Source organism: Eleutherodactylus coqui, chromosome 1 (assembly GCF_035609145.1).
Source record: "Eleutherodactylus coqui strain aEleCoq1 chromosome 1, aEleCoq1.hap1, whole genome shotgun sequence".
NCBI lineage: Eukaryota > Metazoa > Chordata > Amphibia > Anura > Eleutherodactylidae > Eleutherodactylus > Eleutherodactylus coqui.
In genome coordinates, this window is record NC_089837.1 from 52,438,729 (window position 1) to 52,445,979 (window position 7,251).

A 7,251-nucleotide genomic window follows, 5' to 3' on the forward strand; every position below is an offset into this window, starting at 1 on the left:
TCCCCCAACAAACGATCTAAAGCCTTCCGTTATTATAAAAGCATTCATGCTGATATTATATGCCAACAAGAGACCCACTTCTCGGACCATTCCTTCCCGCGTTATCTTTCTCCTCATTACCCTATCTTCTTTTCGGCAACAGGACCGTCTAAAACAAGGGGAGTGACGATCTGTTTTGGTCGCTCTATCCCTTTTACTCACACTTCCACTATATCGGACCCCGAGGGCCGCTTCTTAACCCTGACAGGAGTTATTCAGGACGTCCCGATTACCATCTTAGCATATTATGACCCAAATTCCAGACAAATCAATTTTTTTTCACAAAGCTACTAGAAACAGTAGAAGTCAACAAAAGTGGTACAGTTATTTTATGCGGAGATTCCAACTGTATATTAGACCCGAACCTGGACAGAAACGCGGTAATTCTCCCGACACCTCATATTAACCCACAACACTCCATTTCATATAACTTTAAAAAGCTCCTTTTACAATATCACCTCGTAGATTCCTGGCGGGGAAGCTAATCCCACTGTCAAAGATTTTACACATTACTCTGCCCCACATTCTCTATACACAAAAATTGATCACATACTAGTACCAGCTTCATTTCTACCACAAATATCACACTCTAAGATTCTCTCGGTTCCCTGGTCTGACAATGTCCAGTATCCATCACCTGTGATTCTTTAATGTCAAAGCCCATTAACACTTCTTGGACTATTAACGACTCATTACTAGCACACCCCGACATAGTGACCTCAATAACGCCTCAACTCGAGGAATATTTCAACCTCAACAGCCCTTCCGCTGCATCTCCTATCTCTCTATGGGAAGCCCACAAAGTGGTACTTCGGGGCATAATGATCCAGATATCGTCACGGGTAAAGCGAGAATGTTTACAAAGACAATTGGACTTAGAGAAGAAAGTGCTACAATTGGAAGAAGTCGCTAAAAAACACCCATCACGAGATAATATTAGAGTGCTTATGCAAGCTAGGACAGAACTAGATTTATGTATCACAAACATAGTTGAAAGAAAAATATGTTGGTCCCGACAGCGATACTATATTCTAAACACCAAACTGACAACTCCGCTAGCTCGAAGACCAAGCACAAACCCTATAGTAAGCCCTTTTGTACGGCTTCGTACAAAGCATGGTGCAGTCACGGCAAACCCATTGACTATAATAACTGAATTTAGACAGTTCTTATCTAAACTATACTCCCAACCACAAAGCATGCCATTAGAACAAATACACACATACCTAAGAGAAACTACATTCCCTACTCTCCCAAAGACATTTTTGGAACATTTGGCTGCAAAAATCACTCCAGAAGAGGTTAAAGACGCCATAAAAACACTGAAAGTGAAAAAACGGGGCCGGGCGGCTTCGCAGCCACTTACTACAAAAAAATTCTATCCGTTTCTTCATACCCATCTAGCAAATTATTTTAATACAATATGAGATGGTCAACAAGTAGGACAAACATCACTATGGGCAGCTATATCTATGATCCCCAAGTCCGATAGAGATCCGCTAGACAAACAAAACTACCGGTCTATCTCCTTAATCAATATTGAAATAAAACTTCTCACAAAGATCCTAGCCTCAAGACTTAATACAGTCTTACCATCCATAATCGGAAAGGACCAAGTAGGCTTTATTCCAGGCCGCCAAGCCCCAGATAGCATTCGTAGGATAACACACCTCACACATATCTGCCAAACTAGGGGCATCCCTGCAATGCGACATACTTGCCATAATATCATCCCCCCACACTACGATCCTGAATCTCTTGGTGGAGCTGTCCAGGTTCGGGTGGATCTCTGGCTTGAAAATTAATGAAACAAAATCAAAAGCCTTTAACCTCACTATGCCGTCATGCACAGGTACAGGTTCTTGGGCATTTCTTGAAAACACTTCAACAGATGACCCTCCGCTTCATCTGGAATAACTGAATCCTGAGAGTATCACGTTCCACTCTGTATAGGCATAGGCAACAAGGAGGTTTGGGAACTTCTCATATAAAAAAATGCTACCAGGCAGCCCAGGTAGCCCAGTTAGCCTCCCTACATTCCACTATATATGCCCCTCTTTGGCTCTCCATAGAGGCCATGGAAATCCATCCCCTCACACTAGATTCACTATTGTGGATCCCCCCGACTTACAGACCCAGTATATCTAATCCCATCATAAAACATTCCCTTAAAGTTTGAGACTCCGTTAAAAATTCAGGGAACCTGATTTCTCCTCACCTACCTCTCCTGCCACTCCTACGTAACCCCTTATTTCCACCAGGCCAAGACTCCCCTTTAGCTTTTCAAAATTGGACAAATAGAGGTATTACCAAACTACACCATTCACTTTCAAAAGAGGGTGTGACGGCGTTCCCCATCCTACAGAAGAATAAGGACTTACCATCCGCAGAAATATTCCGCTACTTACAATTAAAAAATTGGTCAACTTCCCTACTGAAGAACACAAAACCTCCATACTCCCTCACCCCCTTGAATCCTACAGCCTTAAATACCCACAGGCAAAAGGCCTCATCTCCTAAATTTACTCAAACCTTGTTCACACCAAATTCCGCATACAATTACCTTATGTAACTAAATGGGAGCAGGATTTAGGGGAGGTTCTGAGCAAGGAGGAGTGGCCTCAGATATGGAGATCCACCAACAGTGGGGCCCGTAACATATTAATGCTGGAAACTTCATACAAACTTCCTCTGCATTGGTATCTAGTCCCCACCCGAATTGCACATGCGGTCCCCAGTTATTCAAAGAGCTGTTTCTGAGGTTGTTCGTCCCCTGGTGACATGCTCCACACATGGTGGTCCTGCCCTTGATTGCTATATTTTTCTCTTTTGTGCACCAGATTTGTGTATATATGACTTGTTAATAGCCTAAATATCAAATAAAGCTGAATACTTTATGTTTTTTCAGATATGTAAATTTGGCTTAGCAATCAATTTGACAATATAATTGGTAACTTTGGTATATGCTTCTTTCTGGAAATTCTGAAAACAAAATACACAGAGTATAGAACCCATTGTTACTAGAGATGAGAGAGCACCCAAATGCTCGGGTCCGCGTTATTTGAGTCGAGCTTTTCCTAAAATTCAAGAGCTCTACTCGAGTAACGAGCCCCATTGACTGCAACGGGAGACTCGAGCATTTTTTTATGTGGGATGCCGGGTCCCGAACTTTTTTTTTCTCTCTCTCACTCTCTCTCTCTCTGGGGCGGGGTTGAACACGACTTGATGCTCGTTCGAGTAACGAGCACCATCGAATATACTAATACTCGAACGAGCATCAAGCTCGACAGAGTATGTTCAGCCAACTCTAATTGTTACCAATGGTTTCATTCTCGTTACTATAATGTATCTGTTGGTGGAATTTCCAGCACACAAAAATATAGGACCTGAGCTATCTTTTGGGCGTGTTATGCTGGAAGACATGGCCATTCACATGAATGGCCACACGATTAAAGGGAGAAAGACAAAATTGCCTGTGGCAAAGCATTTTTCTAGTCACGGACACAACATGCAACATATGAAAGTTATTATACCTAAAGAAAATTTTAAGTCCCAACATCACAGAAGAATTGGGGAATATAAGCTTCTAACCACCTTTGATACTATCAGAAAGCAGAATGAATGTCGGAGGAAGTTTTTTACATCAGTGGAGATTATGAAATATGAGAAACCCAGAGCAGAGGTAACATGCTGGCGTGATAACCCCCTAACATCAATTTAAAGACCATAAACCATTCACATTCCTTGACACTGGACTAATTAAGTGTTTACTGTTATGCTCACCTCTTTATGGTATTTATCTAAGTGCTATTAATTACATCACGTCTGTGCCCTCTTATCCTGTTCTGGAATTCGTTTCAAGTGCAAATTAAGCACAACATGTTTGTGCACTCCCATGTGATCATGTGTATAAGTTTTTATATAAATATGTATTTAGATGTGTTCCATTATGCCAGAGGAAGAACCCTGCGTGGGTTTGAAAGCTTGCTATAATATCATGTATTTTTCATAGCTATTAAAAAATATAATTTCTACACGATTACTTGGTTTCTCGTCCTGAGAACAATCACACTATGTCAGCGTAAAAACAGCCTATCAGTGCTAGGATGTTATGGAGACATGTCAGGTACCCAGCGATGTGATTGTTATACATACCAGGGTCCCCGCAGACAGTCAGTCCTCCTCCAAAGCCAGCGGCATCTCGCTTTAGTACAGTAAAGTGAGATACCGCCACTGCAGAGGAGAAGACGATTAACGTGCACCTGGTGAATAAAATCACATCCTCTGGTTCCTGTCTTGTCCCCACAGATTCTTAACTTAGAAAGCTCTGGAACTAAAAAAAGTCCAAGAGTGTGTTCCAACAGCCAGAAGAAATGAAGACCCAGTAGGAGGATCTTAAAAATGAGTTACAAGCAAAAAGTATGCAAAGTTGTGTTTGGAAGGTAGCCTGGGGGCTATATGTGAACAGTTTGTGGAAACTGGAAAAATCTTAAAGGAAGAAATTGCCTCTGTAAATAGTAGTAGAGACAAAGCTATCCAGAAACTGCATGAGGTGCCGGAGCAGCTGCAGAATTGCAAAAGAGTTGGAAGCCACTAAGGCATCCAGAGAAGACATGAGGAGTGACTTTACAGATGGAGAGAATAAACCGGCTGCCACTCTGTTTAAGATGAGAGATGCTATTTTGCCAGCTGAAAATTACAAACTGTTTGTGGACCAAGCTGGAGAACATTTGAGTCAGAAAAAGCTGGAAGTATTGGGCGAAAAAGATGAGTTCAGCCAAAAGGAAAAGGAGTTGTTACCCGAAATGGGAAAGGTGGAGGAAAAGCATATTGGACAACTGCAAGAGAAGGAAAATCTCTTGATTGAGAGCAACCCAAGAGAAGAGTTTATCTGTAGAACAGGAAGCATTAAAGCAGAAGATGAGTATGGAAAATGTTAAAGAAGTACCGACCGTGCGTGATGTATACTCTGAAGAAGATGTTATGAAGGTCATCAAGACAGTGCTAGATGGTGAGGGGGTGCTCAGTTTAGTAGAACATGAAGAAAGTTGTAGAGAGAGCCTGATACTAGAGATTCGTGAGCGTGGAGCTTTGACCCTGGAGAGTTAGGTCTTGTAATAAGCCCTATGGTCTTTAGCAAAGGGGGTGGGGATATATGGCAAGACATACACAAAATAGCCTGCAGAGGGTTGTAAAAGATATTCTGTGTGCTAATCAGCAGAGAGAGCTGTATGGTTGTAACTGGAGGAGATAAAACCTGCAGACACACTGAGCACTGGAAGCCACGATCCTGACAGGGGTTGATGGACCCTGGGATGACACCCTGCTTGCGTAACAAGTGTGATGGACTTTGTGTTTTGAGGCCCTAGGCCTGATGTAGGAAAACTTGTGTTATTTAGCGGCCAGACAGCCATGAATAACTTTCTTGAAAAAGACCGTTTGATGGTAGAAACGTCGTATTTTACTGAAGGTAGAAGAATAAAGCATTTGCGATTTTATGCAGCATATTCCTGCTGCCGCTGAATTTGTTTCTTTGATGAATATTTGTACTGTGACTATGACAACAGTGCAAAGACTGATACTTTTGATGTCTATTAGGTTACCAAAATAAATGAACTTCCTGAATTTTAACCCAAATTCTGCCCAAGACGTGGGTTACTGAGGTGCGTTCACCCATCTAGGTGGAGGACAGATGGCGCTCCCAAGATCAAAATACCTCATATGTTGGCACAATATTTAAACTGCTGCAAGTAAAAGCAAGTAATTTGGAATTCCCTGGATTTCTGCAATCATTATTAATGTAAAAACCCAAAAGGAAAATAGGAGTATAAGCTAATAATTAGCTAACCAGACATACATAAATACATATAACAAACAACAAAAGGAGATAAAGATATCCATTGGATAGGGCTTTAAAGTGCACAACAAATCTCAATACAACAGACAAATGTATAGGTCCCAAGGACTCCGACTAATTGTACACAAACATGATGAAAGTAATAGTACACATCAATAGTGACAAAATGTACAAGGTAGAAACAGAGTCACTCAGTCAATGGAGGCCAAGCAGGCTGGAGATCATCCTGGCTACCTGCCTCCATTCACTGTAAGCAGGCCGTTGTTTATAAAGGAATGATAGCCTCTATGAACAACTGTTTTTATGCCTAAAGTAATTAGATGACAAACTAATTATCATTTGTCGTTAACAATTATTGTTCAGTGTAAAAGCGCCCTAAGTTTGAATCAAAACATTTTACAAGCGAATGTAAGGACAGCCGTCCAGGACCTCAAGCTGAAGAGACATTGGGTGATGCCAGAAGACAATGACCAAAAGCACACAAGTAAATCACCTAAAGAATGGTTTCGAAAGGAGTACAAGTCAGTGTCCTGTACATAACCCTATTGATATGCTGTGGCACGACCTGAAGAGCGCTGTACATGCAAGGCATCCTAGAAATGAACGAAAGCACAGTTGCAGGGAGGAATGGTCCAAAATCTGTCCTCCATGTTGTAGAAATCTTATTTGTAGGTTTAGGTAATATTGGTGGAAATGACTGCTACTAAAAGGGGATCTATGGGTTATTAAATACAAGGGATTGCTTAGTATTTCTCCTAGCACTGTGGATCTTTGCTCAATAAAAGGCATAAATGATACAACTGTTTGTGCGTTGCTAGTTTTGTTTGCCTATAATTGTAACTTGGATAATAATCAGACCAATTGCTGTTTTGGCGGGGCATCCCCACATATTAATAGGGGGTGTGCAGTCAACCCACAGTGACAGAAGAGAGGGACATCCGACCCCCACTGATCAACTTTTATTACCCATTCTGGGGATAGGTGATAAAGGTGAATCTTGGTATAACACCATGTGCTCTAATGCAGGAAAGATGAACTTTAGACTGTTGTGTTGCCTTTTATACTTATTTATTTGTCCACCCCAAATGCCAGCATTTGAATGGATTCCAGCGGTTATATACCAGTTATTTGATAAACGAGTTACATTTCTTTATCCTATTTGTACTGTGATGGTGCAACATTACTGAACCCTCAGTCCTGTAGATGGCTGAGTATCTGGTCAGAGTTCAACTATAACTATCTGATTACACTTCTGGTTTTATACAATATGAATCAGAACTGGTAATTCAAGCTGACGAGCTGGACCCCGTCTACCTTCCAGTCACAACCTAAGCATTGGGAGGAACTGAAAGAGA

General features: G+C 41.4%; 1 protein-coding gene across 2 annotated transcripts in view; it reads right to left on the minus strand.

Moving 5' to 3' along the window:
- Nucleotides 1–7,251, minus strand: part of LOC136620929 (cytochrome P450 2K6-like) — a 218,197-nt gene that overhangs the window by 71,176 nt on the left and 139,770 nt on the right. The gene's annotated exons all lie outside the window — the stretch shown is intronic.